This window comes from Tursiops truncatus, chromosome 10 (genome assembly GCF_011762595.2).
Source record: "Tursiops truncatus isolate mTurTru1 chromosome 10, mTurTru1.mat.Y, whole genome shotgun sequence".
NCBI classification, from domain to species: Eukaryota; Metazoa; Chordata; class Mammalia; order Artiodactyla; family Delphinidae; genus Tursiops; species Tursiops truncatus.
The window spans coordinates 83,456,140-83,473,251 of record NC_047043.1 but is presented as its reverse complement, the minus strand read 5'-3'; the positions used below and the strand labels follow the sequence as shown (position 1 = coordinate 83,473,251).

Here is a 17,112-nt window from a genome sequence, read left to right as displayed (position 1 = left end):
GAATCACTCTGGTGCAGGGTTAAATTGAATCATCCCTTGGGATTAACTTGGTTCCCTCAGTGGGCAATTCCCAGAATCCAGGTGACCAAAGAGAAGTAAGGTCTTGCCAGCACTGGGTGTTCAGCCACTGTTTGTGGCTGTTCTGTGGCCCTGATGAAGTGTGGGCTGTGGCCTTTCTCTAGGTTTTTTCCTGCGTCAGGCAAGAGCCTCCAGGAGCAGAGACAAATGAAGCAGAGATGCCTCGAGCAATGAACATCCTTTTTCAGGGTGTCTGGTGTTGGCAGCAGCTCAGGAAATTGCTTTTCCCGCCCTTCCAGCCTTATCTCCATTCAGGATTCTTTTTATTTGACGAAATTAGCAAGACAAATGGAAGACGGATGATTTTTTTAAAAAATCTGGATCGCTGTTGACCTGCAGTAGGTACAGGACTACTGCATGTATTGGACTTGTATTGGACTTAATGGAGTTTATTCACAGCTATAAAATGTGAAGTGGTTCATGTAATCCTTGAATCATGGTTAATATTCAATTTGTCTTTTTTAAACTTTCAGAGAATCTGACTGATCATTGATTGCTCTATATAAGTCCTTTTCTTTTTTTTTTTTTTGGCATGTGAGGTCACTCCATCACGAAATTGTCATCGACAAGATTTTAGCCCCTGACTTGGTGACATAGAGGTGCCTGTCTTGCCGTTGAATATGCGTGGCGCATATAGAGATGCTGTTATTTTAACATGCACTTAGTTGCTTCTTCTTAGCCCTATACTACAAGTTGAGAAAGAAGAAGGAGTGTGGAATTTGTCTCTTGGAGCTTATAGTTTAGAAAAAATATGCGCATGAAACAAATAGAATGAGAGAAGGAAGGAAAAAACGAACAAAGGAGAGAGAAAGAGAAAACATCAATTCGTTTGTTTACTCATTTGTTTATAAATTCATCAAATATTTGTTAAGGGGCTATTATGTACCAGGCACTCTTTTTGGCATTTGGTGAGTTAATTACTATTTGATGGAATGTGGAAATGTCCAGCATAGACAGTAAATGCGGCAGCAGCTCAGGGAAGTGATACCACCCCCAGAGTTAGCGCCATGGGCGAGAAGATGCCTGAGTTGTAGAGTGGCCTCTTCCGCTGTCTTACATGTGTACGTGTGTTTGTTTTTCTTTCGAGGAGGAGGATTTGCCTAATGGAGGAGTATTTTTTGTTCAGACGCGGCTCCTTTCTCCTTTTCTATAACGTGTGATTTCACAGGTCTAGATAGGACTTGAGTTGTCCTTCCTGCACCCACTTAGTTCAAAAGGAACACGTGAATAAAAATGAGCGAGAGCCACCTTCACCCCAGCACAGTGAGGCTGCCTTCGGAGAACTCGCACCAAGACCAGACCTCAAGGTTGAGGGATAGGAGCCTTGCTGCCCAGAGGGAGTGACGTGTCCAAGGCCAATGGCGGTCTTGACTGTGCTGGTTTTCTTAGAGCTCTCTTTCCTCTCTGAGGGCTTAGCGTACAAGACCTTAACACTTTGTAAGTTTTGCCCCTGTATTAGATGTGGATTCTCTTCATGCTTTCGTTCTATCTGACTGTATGATAAGATGTCCACATCTGATGCAGCGTTATTTAGACCCTTTGGTGACCAAAATATCTCATCCTTGAGTCTGTGCCCCTTAGCATCCATACTTTTGTTTCTGTGTCAGACTCACCCTCCAAAAACTCGCGGAGTCAAAATCCCTGGATCGGAAAGATCGGAAGCAACGGGTTTGAGAGCACGCCACGATAAGAATACAGAACACCACCCTCTGCAGACTTAGGGGAAAGTGTGTGTGGGGGGGTGTTTGAGCCAGCTCAGATCAAGGTTGGCAGAGATCATGTTACATACTGGACATGATCTAGATGAAGAGCAGAGACCATGCCCTGAATGGGAAGAATGAGGAGAGGAAGAGATGAATGCATTTTTGAGATGAGAAATTTGGGTGAAATTGAGAAAAAGAAGAAAAACCCTTTGATCTCAAAGAAAGGGAGTTGTAGCAGGAATTATAATTGCCCCAGCCTTGTTGAATCCCTTGCAGTTCCCCGGTGTTAATGGCTCATGCCGTCTCCCGTGTGAACATGTGTACACACTCTTCCCAGTAGCTGAAATATCCTTCCCCAGCCCTGCCTGCCCAACTACCTGGGACAGACCCATTATCCTTAAATATGCAGCATAATCCTTGTCTTATTCTCAAAGCCCCTTTATGCCCTAAGGCCAAGGAGAGAGCCCCTCTTCTCTGCCCTTTGCCTGGGTGTCTCTCTCTTTTTAATTCAGCAGATGATCAAATGATGGCTGACGCCATGCCATGCACTCTGAGAACACTGAGAGGGTTCTACTCCTTACCTTGGGTGATGAGGGTGTTGGAAACGTTGAAAGGGAGCTTAAAAGCAGCTCATTAGGTCAGAGAGCCCTGATTGTTTGGGTGTAAGCGGAGCCCCCTCCGGGGCCGTGGTGGCTGAGGTCCCACCAAAGGCTTTCCTTCCCAGAGACAGTGGTAGCAAAGTATCATCCAAACACAGACTGAGGGTTCCGTACGTTACGTCTCACGTTGGCCAGCCTATGTGTTCTCAGCGCTCAGGGCAGACCCCTCCACGGATTATCCCAGTGGGTCCTTGAGCATTCATTTAAGAAATCAGCAAACACCTCCACACCCCCAAGTGATGACGTGGCTGGGGGATCTGGCGAACCCCGGTGACCTGGAGCTAGAAGTGGGGCTGCCTCATGACCCTGGATTTAAAGAACAAAACAACCAAGTGCCTCCTTGCATTGTTAAGGTTCATTGGACGAAAGGGCTACTGCTACTTAGTTCAAGCTTGGAGTTAGGGTTGATACTAACACAACACAGAATTTTGGAGTTAGGGTTGATACCACGTCACAGAAAAATAAGAGGTCGACGAGAGTAAAAAAACAAAACAAAACGAAGCAAACAGTTTGCCTTCTGGTACAGTATTTCATTATAGCGAAAGGAAAAGATTGAAGGAAAAGCAGTGTGTAGTAACAATAAGAATGGTATTAGGAAACATTTAAGTGTTTCCCAGGCATTGACCCATTTTATCACATTTCATCCTTGTAACAACCCTCTGGGAAAAGTCCTGGGATTAGTTCCCTTCGTAGATGTAGAAACTGAGGCACTTAGAGACGAATCATTTACCAAAAGTACAGTCAGGAAGTGGTACAGCCAGCATTAGAACCCATAGCAGTCTCTCTCCAGAGCCGTCATAGGGAAGTGGGTGCCTTTTATGATCAGTCCCATCACCGTGATGTTCCATCTTTATATCTAAGATGCTGTTGCCAGGAGAGCTCCAGCCCCGTCCAGGCTAGGGCTGCTAGGACACTGCCTGGTGCCCAGCGATGTATTGGAAGAAGACGAAAAGTCTGTCTACCTGTTTGTCTGTGTGTCTGTCTCTTCTCAATAATGGCAATGGGAGTGTGAGGGGTTCCTTAATCAAGGAGAAGTAACTCAAGACAGCGCATGAGCCCTTGTTCCACTGCCTCTCCTCCCAGCCCGGTTGTGGCTACAGACGGATTCAGGGCCAATTTCACGTTCACGTGGTGGACCAGGGTTGTCACTGTGGATTCCTGTAAGAAGCAAAGAGGCTATCAGAATTTTACCTTTGTATTATTTCAGGTTCTATTCACGCTGACCAATCAGTGGCTCTTTGTCACATCTGTTCGCCAAGTGAGTAAAACTGGACCCGCCTCTTTGTTCTTCCAGGCCTAGTTCTAGCCCTCAGCCTGGTCTCCAGCTTGGCGTATGGTACAGAAGCCTTGTTTCAGAGTCATTCAGGTCCCACTCCTCTCCTTACTAGCTGTGAGATACTGGATAAGTCATTTCAACTCTGAGAGCCTGTTTCTTCATCTGTTAAGTGGGCACAATAATGCCTCCCTCAGAGGCTTGTTTTGAGGATTAAGAGGTATTATGGAAAGTGCCAAACCCATCACGAGCTCCCGGTAAATATGTGCCGCATTTCTCAGCCATCCTGTTACCAGGCACCAGCCCTTCTTTTTCCCTTTCTTTGGCAAACCCTGTTCCGAGGTCCTGGTACACACCTCCTGATTTGTAGCCGGCAGGCTGTTTTCAGTACTCCCAACACCCGCCTCCTTGATCGTGACTGGCTTTGGGCTTTGTTTTCTTAGCTCTTATCTCAAAGTCACCTGAGCTCCGTAACCAGGAAGCGAGAGGCTCCCTAAGGCAGGACTGAGCTCTGGCGGGGAGAATCACACCCCTCCTCTTTCATCCACCAGCCAGGTGACCTCAGACGAGGCTCCTTGCTGACACCGGAGAGGTTGCTGGGCGCTAGGCACTTGTGACCAGGTGCTCGCCAGGCACCAGATCAAAGATGCACACCAGTGCTCTCGAATCAGGGAAACTGAGTTTAAAGATTGACACCCCCACACACACACCTCAAAAGTAATAAAAGAAACCTCTGTCCACTGCGAGGCAGATAATTGCTCCCATTTTACAGATGAGGAAATACAAACAAAATGAACTTTTGTGACTCCCTAGTTTGCCGGTGAGTAGCAAAGATTGGATTCAAACCTGCATCTCTCGCACTGCAAACTCCAGGTAACCTTCTCCACGTGCCACGGTATATATATATAAAATAGGATTCCTGTTCGGTAGGTTATCATGAGAAGGAGGAGGGAGTATGTGGCGGGGCTTTGCCGCTTCAGAAGGCTGGCCAGAGGGAAGGACTGTGGCTGTTGATGTTTTATACTGTATGTGCCGAGCCGGGAAGACGTCAGGAGTAGCCTGAGGTAGAGAGAAGAAAAGTTGGAGGGGAGAAGTTGGTAGGGCAGTGGGATGGTGAATGGATAAGAAAGGGTGTCAGAGGACAGTTCGCCACAGAGCTCCCTGATTTCAAAGGCCTGGCCTGTTGGGTTGTGACATTACATAGATGTGTCCTGACCCATCTCAAAAATTGGACCTCGCTGAATTTAATTAAGATCAATTAGACATTCCTCCTATTGTTCAAACACACAATACCTTATTTGTCTGAAAAGAACAAAGTTCTGTATGACCTGAAAGCTTCCTGCTTCATCTATTGCTTTTCCTCAAGAGGGATGAAATGCCATTTAAAACAATGAAAAATAAATAATTGGCCTGCAGGCTGGACTGTCTTGCTTTTCTGTATGCATTTTCTTAAGACGAGAGTTATCAGATCTCCAAAGGAATCTAAACATCTCTGTGATGCTATGCTTCCTTGCAAATTTCCCTTTTCGTCCAGCCCAAACCTTACCTGTGGCTTCAACCTGAGATGGAAATGCCAGCCCCCACCAGTAGTTACCTGGCGCATAAAGCTTTCCTCTCTCCTTTCCGATAGGAAACAGACAGAAGCAGGTGAATGGCTTGCGAGGTTGGACCAGAAATTGAGAACATTGTTTTGGTGGGAGCAGGCGTGATGGAAACAGAGAGCTTTGATGGTTAAAGAAGAGGGGGAAAAATCACAAGGAAAAAGGACATAAATAGGTTTGGAAATCAGGTGATTTTAGCCTCCTCCTCTGAGACCCCCACTCAATTCACCAAGTCCTAAAGCATGTTAGTGACTTATTCAGTGGAGCACGAGTTACTGATGTTTCACAGGGTTTATGACCTAGAGAGAATCAGAATAAGAGATTTTGAGTTGTTTTCCAAAAAAGTGTTCCCTCCCTTTGTTCCCTGACATTCTGTTGACACAATAGTGCCAAAGATTCAAGAGTTCTCAAATACTGTTTATATTTTTTAACTATATCCTTGGTAGTTTTATATATGATATTAATTGTAAGCTAAAAGTACCTAGAAATTAGTTCCTCTGCTAGGGTAAACTGTGTACCTGACACATAATAAGTAGTTAGTAGTGATAGTTTTTGTTATTATTATTATTAAAGAAAAAATGGAGAGTATCTTATCCATCTTTCTCTTTGTTTAGGTGAAGTGTGGAGTCTCAGAGAGGTGAGGGGATGTGAGCACATTCACACTGTTGGCTCATGACAATGTCATTGACAGACCCCCGTGTCCTGTCTAATACTCCTACACCGTCTCAGGGTTAAACAGAGCACTTGAGGCCACTTTGGACTAGAAAAGATCTGCCTACCTGTTGATGGACCTGTTGGGAGACTCCTAATTTGGAATTGTTTGCGAAACTACCTGAGCTTTCAAAGAGTGGGAAGTGGACGCTGAGGGTTGTGGACCTTAAGGTCCTGCTTCAGATTCTGTCCCTGAGTCCGTACACAGTTCCTCTCTTCCCAGCCTCCCACTTCCATCCCCTGTCCCCTGCCAAGAACTGCCCTCCTCACTTTTCTCTAGGAAAGATGACCAAATCTTTGGATTTTTCTGTGGTCTCTTTTCAAGGCAGAAGTGTGTGTGTGTGTGTGTGTGTGTGTGTGTGTGTGTGTAATCGGTGACTATTAAGGAAAGAAAAGCCATAGAGAGCTATAGGGCCCCACAAAGGGTTTTCGATGTCACAATTTCTATGCCACACAGTGTGGAAGGCAATTATCTTTCGAGGGGATTCCGCAGCCCTGCACGGGCTTCCCTGGTGTAAGATTTATTGTCAGCTGCGTCGCGTGTTCGTTATAAGAGCATTTACTCGGCATCTAAAGCGCTGTCAAGAGTGCTACTTCCTGAATGCTTCTGAGGTTGCAACTGCGAAGCTTCATTTTCCCGTCTTGGAGATATATTTTTGAAATGGGATGCAGGGATTTGTAAGGCCTCGTGCTTCCCATTGACGCTGACAGGAGCTGCCTCGTTCAACCCTTGCTTGCTGCCGCGGAAATTCACCAGCTGATGCCCAGAGCCCTCCTCCCTACACGCCTGGCTCGCACACCAGGGCACCTGTCGTGGGGAGCGAGGCTGGCAGCGCGTCCCGTTGTTTGGGGGGGACTCACGCCAGCTCATCAATCTCGGAGTTAACTGTTGTCTTACTTAAACAAAGGATAGACGAAAGCTCTTCTTTTCCTCCTCTTTTTTTTTTTTATCCCTCTTCCTTCTGTATGGATCTTATGAATGCCTGAGGAAAACCTGAGCCGCAAGCCAGCTAAATATACTGTATCATGAAACCTTAGGGACCACTGAAATGGGAACAGTGGCCCTTTACTGCTAAGAAGGTGTTTTATTGAAAATGCACCGACATACCTCTCCCCGGAGACGGAGCAAAGGAGGAGGCAAGATGCCCGGCAGTAATACAGGTTGTTCTCTTAGGTGAGCTAAAATACAGAGTTTGGCACTCCTGTGCTCTGAGCCAGCCGGCAGTAGAGTAGACGGATGGGCATTTTTACATTCAAGGTGCCATGTTTCACCCTCTGCGTCTCCTCCCACCACCACCCCCCGTTTTTTTTAAGTGTCTTAATTTATATATTCCAGTTAATAGTTCATTACGTGGCCTTTCTCTCTCCAGCTTTTGAAAGTTATCTTTGGAATAAGTTGAGGTAGTCGAAATGTCCTAGTCCTGGCAGGCTTACCAGCAGAGGGCAGGCGTAAAGAAGGTTTTGACATGAGGGTGTGTCAGCCTAGGGTCACAGGAGGGTGGCGTGGGCCGGGAGGGAGACTGGTGAGCATTGTTCGGAGGGCAGGATGGAACACGCTCCCTCTGCCTCTTCGCAGGCCTGCTGCACACCTCGGGTCACCCGAAATACTGACTTTCCTGCCTAAAGGTGGCCAGTGCCTTAAAAGGATACCCAGCGATTTCTACATAATTAAACATTTAAAAAAAAATTCAAATGTCATCTCATCACCCAAGAGCCATTTTTTCTTTTCCCCTTCAGTGACCCTGTTCTGCTTGTGCCTAAAATCGAGAGTTTGCACATGGGTGTGTCGTCAGCACTGTCACTCCTGGGGGGGTGGGGGAGGGGGGAATAAGGCCTCGTGCTTAATGGTGATAGTGATACTTTCTTCCTGATACCTGGAGGGAAGAGCTCTTTGGGAAACGACCTCCTGCCCTAAAACATGTCCCTTTCTGAGGCTTTTGTGCACCTCGGTGTAATCTGTTCTAACCTTATGGTAGAAGCGGTCCAGTTATACATTGTACATTATATTAAAACGAGATTATAGTTTGAGCATAAATCAGAGAGGGTAATTTGTTACTGTCAATCAGATGCAGAGTTTGGAATGGATGTTGGCCATTTTTCTTTCCCAGTCATGATTTTGTTTACCGGTGACATTCTATGAATATCTTTACATTTCGAGTGAGGGACTTTTTTTTTTTTTTTTGGAGAGGGTGGTACATGTTTTCCATAGCTTATGTACCCATCATATTCCTAAGTCACCTGAATGTTGACATGTCACAGTGCGTATCTAGAAAATTAACCAGGAGCAATCGCATTATAAAAGGTTGCATCACATGAAGATGCTGATGACAGTTTGGAGGGTGTCACGGGAAGAAATGTAAACTCCTTCGCAAGAGTTGAGAACTTGCAGTCTTTTCCATTGGCTGAGCGGCAGCAAGAGAAAAGCAACATAATTGCCTTCATTGTCTACAGACATAACAGCGACATAAACAATAGCAATCTGGAGCTAACTGCCTTAGCTCCCTGTAGATGGATGATGTATTAATTTATATTTTTAAGTAAAAGCCCCACTTAAATCAAGAAGGAACGGCAGGTCCTTGGAGACAAGGGCCCAAATGTCCGGAATCGGGCATGTCTGTTGCAGTTTAGTCTCTCTAATTGGCTGCTGGTTGGCGGTCTTTGGAGACATGAGAAATAACTAAAGCAGGGCTCCTTCTGGAGAGACTCGCTTCCCTGGGCAGGTCATCAAGCCCGCTTCTGGGGTGAGGGGCCTAAATTCTGTAGTCCTGCTCTTTCAGTGTGTTCTCCTCTAGCAACAGGATCAGTTGGTTGAATCTCTTTAAGTTGTCGTTTCAGAATATGTTCTGGGTACTCCACGAAACGAATGGTTAAAAAGAAAGGAAATCAGTGTTCAAGGAAGGGCTGTTTAGAAGAAGATGGGGAATTGAATTAAGATTTTGGCCCCTTGCGATTCCATGGCGGTCCAGTGGTCAGGACTCCACGCTTCCACCGCAGGGGGCACACGTCCAATCCCTGGTCGGGGAACTAAGATCCTGCAGGCCGCACAGCACGGCCAAAAAAAAAAAAAGAAAACAAGAAAAAGATTTTGACCCTCATAAGCAAGTTGATTTTTTTCAACCCATCAAACTGTTCATCCCTTGGTAGAGATAACTGACCTTATCTGGGGAGGTGTCTCGCTCTCAGTGTTGCTTAGAAATATGTGAGCCAGTGCCCATTTACATGTCCTTTTTCTGGTGATTCCCAAGCAGCTCCGGCTGGAGCCGAGGACCACGTGGACCCAGCACCGTGGCTGGTGTCTCCTCCTTGGCCGTGCCATCCATCAAAGTGTGGGAATAACGTCCCGACAAGATGCTCCTTCTGACTCTGCGTTGAATACATCTTATCTACATTCTCAGCTCTGAATGGGCAGTAAAACCTTTCACTTTCTTCTGCGTTCAAGGCTAGGGCTCAGCAGAACCAAATAAAATACATGATTTGAGTCCCAGGTGTGTTATTTGGTGGTTAGAGTTTGGTGTGGGATCATAGTAATCTGTTCTTAAGTACACAGCCAGCTGCACAATGGACTCATTTAGCAACTGACAGGTTTCTTAATATGTGGTGTTTGAACAAGGGCTGTATCTGTTGTGGGTGTTAGGATGTGGGCATCAAAAATATTTTTCAGTAGGGTATTTAGCATTTCCTTCACTCTTCCTTCAACATTAGCCCTTCCCCCCCCCCCCCCCCCGGTATTCATTTTATATTATCATGGCCTCTCTTTTTCTGGAACTGTTCAGTGTCTTGCTTCCCCTTGTGGCCCGTGGAGCTGGGTGTGTGTTTGATTCTTAGACAGGGAAAAGAAAAAAAAAAAAATCACTTTGCCTTTCTGAACTTCAGCTCCCTCCTCTGTAAAATGGGGATTGCAATTTCTGTTCACATTGTGACAACTAAATGAACCCCTGTGGCTGAGTAACCCATTCTAAATAAGCCTGCCCCTCAATCCAGATTTTTCCAAATGTCCACATGCTGCTGCTTTTATTTTTATTTTATTTATTTTTTGGCCTTTCTGACCCAGCCTTTCCAAAATGACCTGGCACTCATGGAACGAATGGCATTGACTAGTCTTCTAAATCACTGCACCTTGTAACATTTATATTGTATTCCAGCCATTGAAAGTTCCAGTTCTCACTGAATCCCAGACACAGGGCAGGTAGACAGGGACCACATGGAAAGGGATCTTTTTTTTTTTAAGTTTTTGTTTTCAAAATATTTATTTGTCTGCGCCAGGTCTTAGTCGAGGCACGCGGGATCTTCGTCGCGGCATGCGAACTCTTAGTGGCGGCCTGTAGGATCTGGTTCCCTGGCTAGGGACTGAGCCTGGGCCAAATAACCGAAATGCGTGGGGAGCGTTAACCAAAATGGCCTGGGCCTGTAAAACTGATCCAGGTTTATCTCTGATGGTACATTTCCTTGCCTAGAAGTAGCCTCTGAGTCACCATGTCATGTTTGGAGAGAGGGTGGGAAGGGCTCCAGGTGGCCTCTGCTTTTGCTAAGCTACTTTGTCACCTCCCCCCTTCTCCAAACCATCAGTCCTCCAAACACCACCTCCCCAAGGGGCCTTCCCAGACCTCTCCTGATCCACTCATCTCCCCCCTGCTCTGTGGTCTCATGGTGCTTAACGCCACCACCATGCAATTTAGTATTTGTGTAAGCACCGCATTGCATCACTCTCTAATTATTTTGTGTGAGGCTGGACTCCACAGCTGGGTCACAAGCTTCTGTAATGTTTGTTGTTTGCTTGTTTGGATGCTCCCAGAGACGATTCGCTTACAAACGGAGACCTGCAAAGGAGGTGGGCCAACTTGTAAAAGCATGCTTGAGTTTTATGGATGCCTCTGAAAGAAATGGTCTTTAAAAAAAAAAAAAAAGAATTGCTTCTTTAAAGGGCACCCTGATGTTGTTCACAGACGTTAAATCTCTAATGAATTTTAATACCTTTGAAAAAAATGTGGATTTTTGAAATGAACATTTCTCCTCTCTCCCTGTGCCTTGGTTGGAGAGAACTTCCTATATTTTTATTTCCTGTCTTTGGGGCCCTGCCAGCCCCTACGGAAGGAGGGCCTTGTCTCTTTAAGAGTCAGAACTCTACTGATTCGTGGTACACTGGCAGATTTAAGGCCCCTCTCCCCAAAAAAGAATGCCTTGGTTCTCTGTTGAATATTCATGAGAGGGTGGGGTCACATTTTTGTGACCTGAAAAACTTCCATTAATAAATTTGTTTTCTGACACAAAAACACTTTAGGGTGGAGCTCGATCAGTGCTGCACCCATTTAACATCTGATCATAAGTTGACAGTCAACTGGCGCTTTTGTCCCTTTTGCTGGCGGATTAATGGGGGAATTGTCTGCTCCCGAGCTGACCTGATTGAAATTCAGGCGTTTGCTTGATCGGAAGTACTATCAGTATGCTTTCTGGTTTGTAGTAACCTGCGTTAACACCTCAAATGGAAAAATACTTTCAAGTAAAACTGAAATTAGTGGAGTAGGATTTGTGGCCTTTTTTTTTTAATTGAGGGAAAATACGTAATCATTAATGTCACGACTACCTTTCCTCGAATATTTTTAAGAAAAATAATTTAAAAGTTAGAGTTTTGTTTGTTTGTTTTGTAAGTATAGGCCAAAAAGTTTTCCCCTAAATCGAACAAGGGTAAATTAGAGAAGTGATTCTAGAGCTGCCGAAAATGACTAAATTAACCTGGCACCGAAATCGGGCCAGTTGAGCCCACCAAGTTTACAATATTGGTGCCTTTTTTTTTTCTTCCTCACACTGTACTCAGCTTTAAACAGCATTAAGGAGCAGTGACTAATAGAGGTCATCTTCAAGTGCTCATGGAGAGTAGCCTGTGTTGATGTTGTTGTATAAATAAGAACGGAATTTAGAGAATTATTTCTTAGCGAAAGAGTGGCAGATGCTTGCTTCAGCAGCTGTCGTTCTGGAGGGCAAGGAGCTTGGTTCAGCAACGAGGTACGTTGGTTGTTATTTATTTCAACCCCCGTGTCGGGTTCGTTTTCCTCTGTGCGCACAAGCACACTCCGGCGAACCCGGCTCTTGGAAAGAAAAGGGGGGAAATAAAAGAGGCCAAGGCTGGGTTAAACCAGGGACGTGAAGCGAAAGTTCTCCCGCAAAGGCCGTTTTCGAGGAAGTTCTCCTGCGCTGCCTTTGAGCCCCGCATCCCCTTCCGATTCTAAACAGTTGCTCCGAGCAGTCGGGGTGTGCGCCGGACGCGCCGGTTCCCCTGCGTTGCCGCTCGGGTTGCTCTGAAAGGCCGGGACAACTCTTTGTCAGTTTCCAAGAGGAAACAAACACAGCCACCCCACCAAAAAGCCCCGACCCGGCAGCCCCGGCCGGAGGGAGAGATGCGCGCCGCGCCCGGCTTCCCAGACGTCAGCCGGAGGCGGGTCAAAGGGTTAACAGCAATTAAGCGGAGTTGCTCCCGAAACAAAAGCCGGGTTTCAGCAGAGCGTGATTTCACCTGCCGCGCGGAGGGGGGCCGGAGGGCGCGGGCGCGGGGCGCGGGCCGCGGAGCCCATTGTGTGGGGCGCGGCGCGGCGCGGGGTGTTTAGAGGCGGGTTGTGATTGGTGGAGCAGGGCGGGGCGGGTGGGCGCGGCGCGGCGCGTCTTGTCAGCCCGCGAGCCGGAGCGCCCCTGCGCGCGTGCAGTCCGCCTGCACGCCGAGGCCGCCGGACCCCACGCCCGGCCCGCGCGGGCGCCCTGAGCCGGCTCCGCGCGCCTGGCGGCTACATGGAGAGTGTCAGGTTGGTCCCTGTGATTGATCTTTGCCGTTCTGCTCTCCTTCCCCGGGCTCCGCGGTGCCAGCTTCCTGGGGCCTCGCTGGGGAAGGCAGGAGCGCCCGAGGGTTTCTAAGTTGAGTCTTTTGGAAAAAAATAATAATAATAACCATCGCTGTTTATCAACTTGGGTGGGAGTTGCGCTCTGGAAGTGGAGGCGGGGGGAGGGAGTGGAGGGGTGGGAAGAAGCAGCTCCAGGCCTGTGGGTCCTGGAAGAGAGAGATTCCCCCCCCCCCCCCGTTTCTCTCTTGCTCTCCCTTTTTTAAAATGTTCATGGGTGGGGTGTAGTTGAGAGTTGAAGGAAGTCCTGCTTGTGTTTTGCTCTCGCGCTCTCGCTCGCTCGCTCTTTTTTTTTTTTTTTCGTTTGCTACTGGTTTTCTGCCGTTCTGGCCTTCAGGCAGCCACTTTGGTAAAGCCCTCGCCATCACTCCATTCGGGGGACGTTTCTGGGGTGTGATTTATGTCACTTTCAGAGCGTGTGACATATACAAGGAGCCTTCCATCTCAGTGTAACCCGTGTGGATGTTTCTTTGCTGCTGATAGTTTGTTTCTATATCTGTCTAGGCTATTTTCAGCTTAGCTGTTCAAATTCAAGGAGTTCACACACAGTCACGGGGGGGGGGGGAGGGGGACGAATAAAGCCGCACACAGAAAAGGGCAGGCTGGCGGAGGGACACTCAGGCAGGTTTGGACGTCTCAGCTGTGTTGTATTACTTTGCTGGTTAATTAAGTAGTGAGTGGGCTTTGGGTTCGGACGCGCAGCAGACTGAGGAATTGTCAGGGGGTGCTCCCATCCGAACCGGCTTTGAATGTAGCTACCTCAACTGTCAGAACTGCCTGAAAGACGGTCAGTGGAAACGAGACTTTCTTGGTTCCCCCCGCCCAAGTGTCGTGATGGGAAGGAGGGGACCTTTAGGAAGTGGGTGGTAAAGTTTTAGAGCAAAGTACATATAGACTCTTTCCTCTTTGGGATTAACTCCTTCAGGGCCTGCCGGTTCGGAGTAAAATATCTAATAATTTTATACTCTTGTCCACACAGACCAAATGTTCTAATCAAGCCAATTTAAAAATGCAAATCACCTAATTTCCATAGATTCCAACACTCTGAAAGTGACACGTTTGGGGGAAAAATTAAGCCTAATAACAGGAAATGTGACTCATACTATCAGTGACTAATCTGCTTAAGAAAAAAATAAGTTGCATTTATTTTATTAGGAAGTCAGTGTTAAAGAAGCCATTTTTTTTTAACTTCAAATCGAGTGAAGTTTTTATTTTAGAGGCGGCCTTTTTAATGCCTTTTTTTTTTTTTCCATTTGTTTGTAATAGATTTTCCAAGAGGAATGCTCGGTCAGAGCTGGTTTATGTGGTAAAGTGTTCAAGATAGCATGTCATTGTCAGAAACCTTAAACAGGATCACATTAAGATTCTAGTTTAGGATCTGTTACTGTTATTGTTGTTTAAAAGAATACAAAGCTTTCTCGAATATTAAGACCCGTCACTAAGTAAACCGAATGAAGACTGAAGCACATTCTCCTAAGTGGTGCCCTTCGCTTACATTGAAAAAAGGTCTACTTCTATTTACGTGATTCTTTGTAGCTGCCTGACACATTTCAGTGGAAAGTGTGTAAAAATGAAACCAAAATACAGACTGCCTACCCAGAGACACTGGCTGACTTACTCTAGGATGTGATAGAGCTGAACTGAAAACGGATTGGGCTGACACTTGATAATCAAAGTTGATTTATTGTTCATTAGTACTGCATTAGCCCTTTCAGGCAAGACAGTTATTTGTGTAGTGGCCTGTCAGGAGTAAGACTGTGAGCACCTGTCATTTCTAAGGCATGAGATAAGCAACCAGATATTAAGCTGATGCAAATAAAAATACGTTGGACTAGGTAAAGGACCACATGATCATAAATTTTTTCTTTAAAAGAAGAGAGAGCAATCTATAAGAAGAAATCTATTAACAATATATATATATTTTTTACTCTAGGGACTGCTTATAGTATGAAAGTAATGGGCTTTATGCTCTCTTATTTGCCTCCAGAACTTTCTTTTCTACCCATATGTGCAGCTCATTTGTTAACAAGTTGGTCAGTTAAGGAAATGAGGAGCGTAACATGTCAGTTCTTTAATCTGAGTAATTCAAGAAAGGTAGGCTTCCCATTTGTGTTGTGTTTTTAAATAAACATATTTCATTAAATGAAACTCTCCTAAGCATGGGCTGATTATATGAAGATGTGATGACATCATAGCTAAGCTATGCTAATGTCGGATAATAATGTCAAGGGCAGTTTCTGCAACGTGTTTCACTCTCGATTTTTTTCTTCCCTCCCTGGAAGGGAATGATCTCATGACATACAATAGAAAACAACCTAAGTGTCAAAAGAAAACAAAATTAGTGAACTTTTGTCTGCAGCCATAGAAACGCGGATTAACTCATATTTTTCCAGAGGACGGAATGGAAACATTCTGCAAGAGGCTATATAGTGTATTGTCTTCTCTGAATTTTCATTTGACAGGGATTTTAGAGGCTGTGATCTTAATTAAATCTCAACTAGCTGAAGTAATGCATCTAAAGGCATGCAGTGTTGGGTAACCTTGCTCAGCTGGTAAACCATAAATTATCGGAAAGCTTGTGATAGGAGTGGTTGGCCTGAATTTTGTTTGTTTGTTTGTTTACAGTCAAATGTACTGTAAAAACAAAACCCTCACCATCACTGCCTTGTATTTGCAAGTTGACAGGAGCTGTCACTTGAAAGATAAACTCTTTCATGACGCTGACCAGTTCTGCAAACTTTTCAGCCAACCTCCACACAATTGCAAGAGACAGTGAAATTAAAATCCAGATTAATTAAAAGCAATGTGATTTCAGATTTATCTCAGCTGAGTAAGGTGGCAGAAGTGTGCTGGTGTTACAGGGTTTTACTGAGACAATCAGGAGACGGTAGTGTGACGAGCTTCTTAGCTTGAACTAAAATGTGAATAAAATTTGGCCAAGAAAAGGAGATTGAAGAAATTTATTTTACTCTGTGGCTTAGTTGTAGATGAACACCACTAAGGGGAAACTTAAAACTATCCTCTTAGGAGTTTGGCAAATAGAATAATGCGAGTCCACTGCAGGTAGTTCTTTGTGATTTATTAGCGAGGGATGAGGCAGCAACAGTTGACCAGAGAAGGTTGGAGTAAATAAATACATAGTGTCTGGTGTGTGTGTTATGTGTTAAAATGCATATGAATTTGATGACAAGGAGTTACGGTCATTTAATCGTTATTAACTAGTCCAGATCTTACAAATTCTACTAGTGCTTGTAAATACTAGGTTATTTACTTTCAGTGTCTTTTAAACAGATGTGTTTTTTTACTGCTGCATTTTTTGGTTCATATGTATGCTCTAGTAGAAGCAGCCATCTACACATAAAAATTGAGAAAGCTATCCTGTGATATATTGATTTTATATATCTTTGTACGTAAGATTTCGTATAAGACTAGGAGTTATGTTGCTGATAAGCTGTAGCTCTCCGGGGGCAGAGAAGGACTATAGCTTCGTGTATACCTGCATGGCTGGGTTTGGGGACAGACATGAATTTGGTTTGGTTTTGATGAAAGATTTCTGTTCTTGGCAATAGCATGAGATTTCTGGACATTGGTTTCAGTCATTTCAAAGTGTGCAGTACTTTTTTTTTTTCCCCCCCTCCTCAAAAATGGCATTGTAAATTCAGTTTTATTTACTCTTTTTTAAAAAGAGAAAACTCAGCTACCTCTTAGCTAAGCAGTCTTCTACAGATGCTGGGAACTTGAACTATCTGGAGAGACCTGAACTGGGCCTCTGCTTGAGGACTGTTGGAATAATCTCTGAGTCTTTCTTCCTACCTGACAGCTGTTTGAAGAGAAATTAATTTAGAATGAGAGAAATAAATATTGAATACATGCACTGTGCCTCCTTTTCAAATGCGGTTGAAAGCAACGAATCAATGAAGTTGCTGGCTAAATGTGGGGGTGCACTTTTTTGGGATACCTTAGTATCATGTTTTAATTTTTAAGCTTTATCAGGCCCTTAAATCTGAAACATCATTGTTCAAATAACTGAAAACAAGGTAAATCAACAACATCAAAAAGGTCGGCTTCTGTGATTTCTCAAGGGCTTGTTATTTTGTACTTCCCAATTCTATTTGATGTCTTGACAAAACAAGATGACACAGGGGAGAATACATTAAATTTTGATTATTTTCATCTAACCTGTTACTGTTGTGGCAGCTTAAT

The 17,112-nt window shown here is 45.1% G+C and overlaps 1 protein-coding gene across 9 annotated transcripts in view; it reads left to right on the top strand.

Moving 5' to 3' along the window:
- Positions 1–17,112, top strand: part of FOXP1 (forkhead box P1) — a 501,131-nt gene that overhangs the window by 382,112 nt on the left and 101,907 nt on the right. Inside the window, exon 1 of one of the 9 annotated variants that reach the window (XM_033865281.2) lies at positions 12,663–12,816. The exons of the other annotated variants lie outside the window; for them this stretch is intronic. The gene's annotated coding sequence lies outside the window, so the exon portion shown is untranslated. Of the gene's footprint in view, positions 1–12,662; positions 12,817–17,112 lie in introns of those variants that run through there. 9 annotated transcript variants of the gene reach the window in all.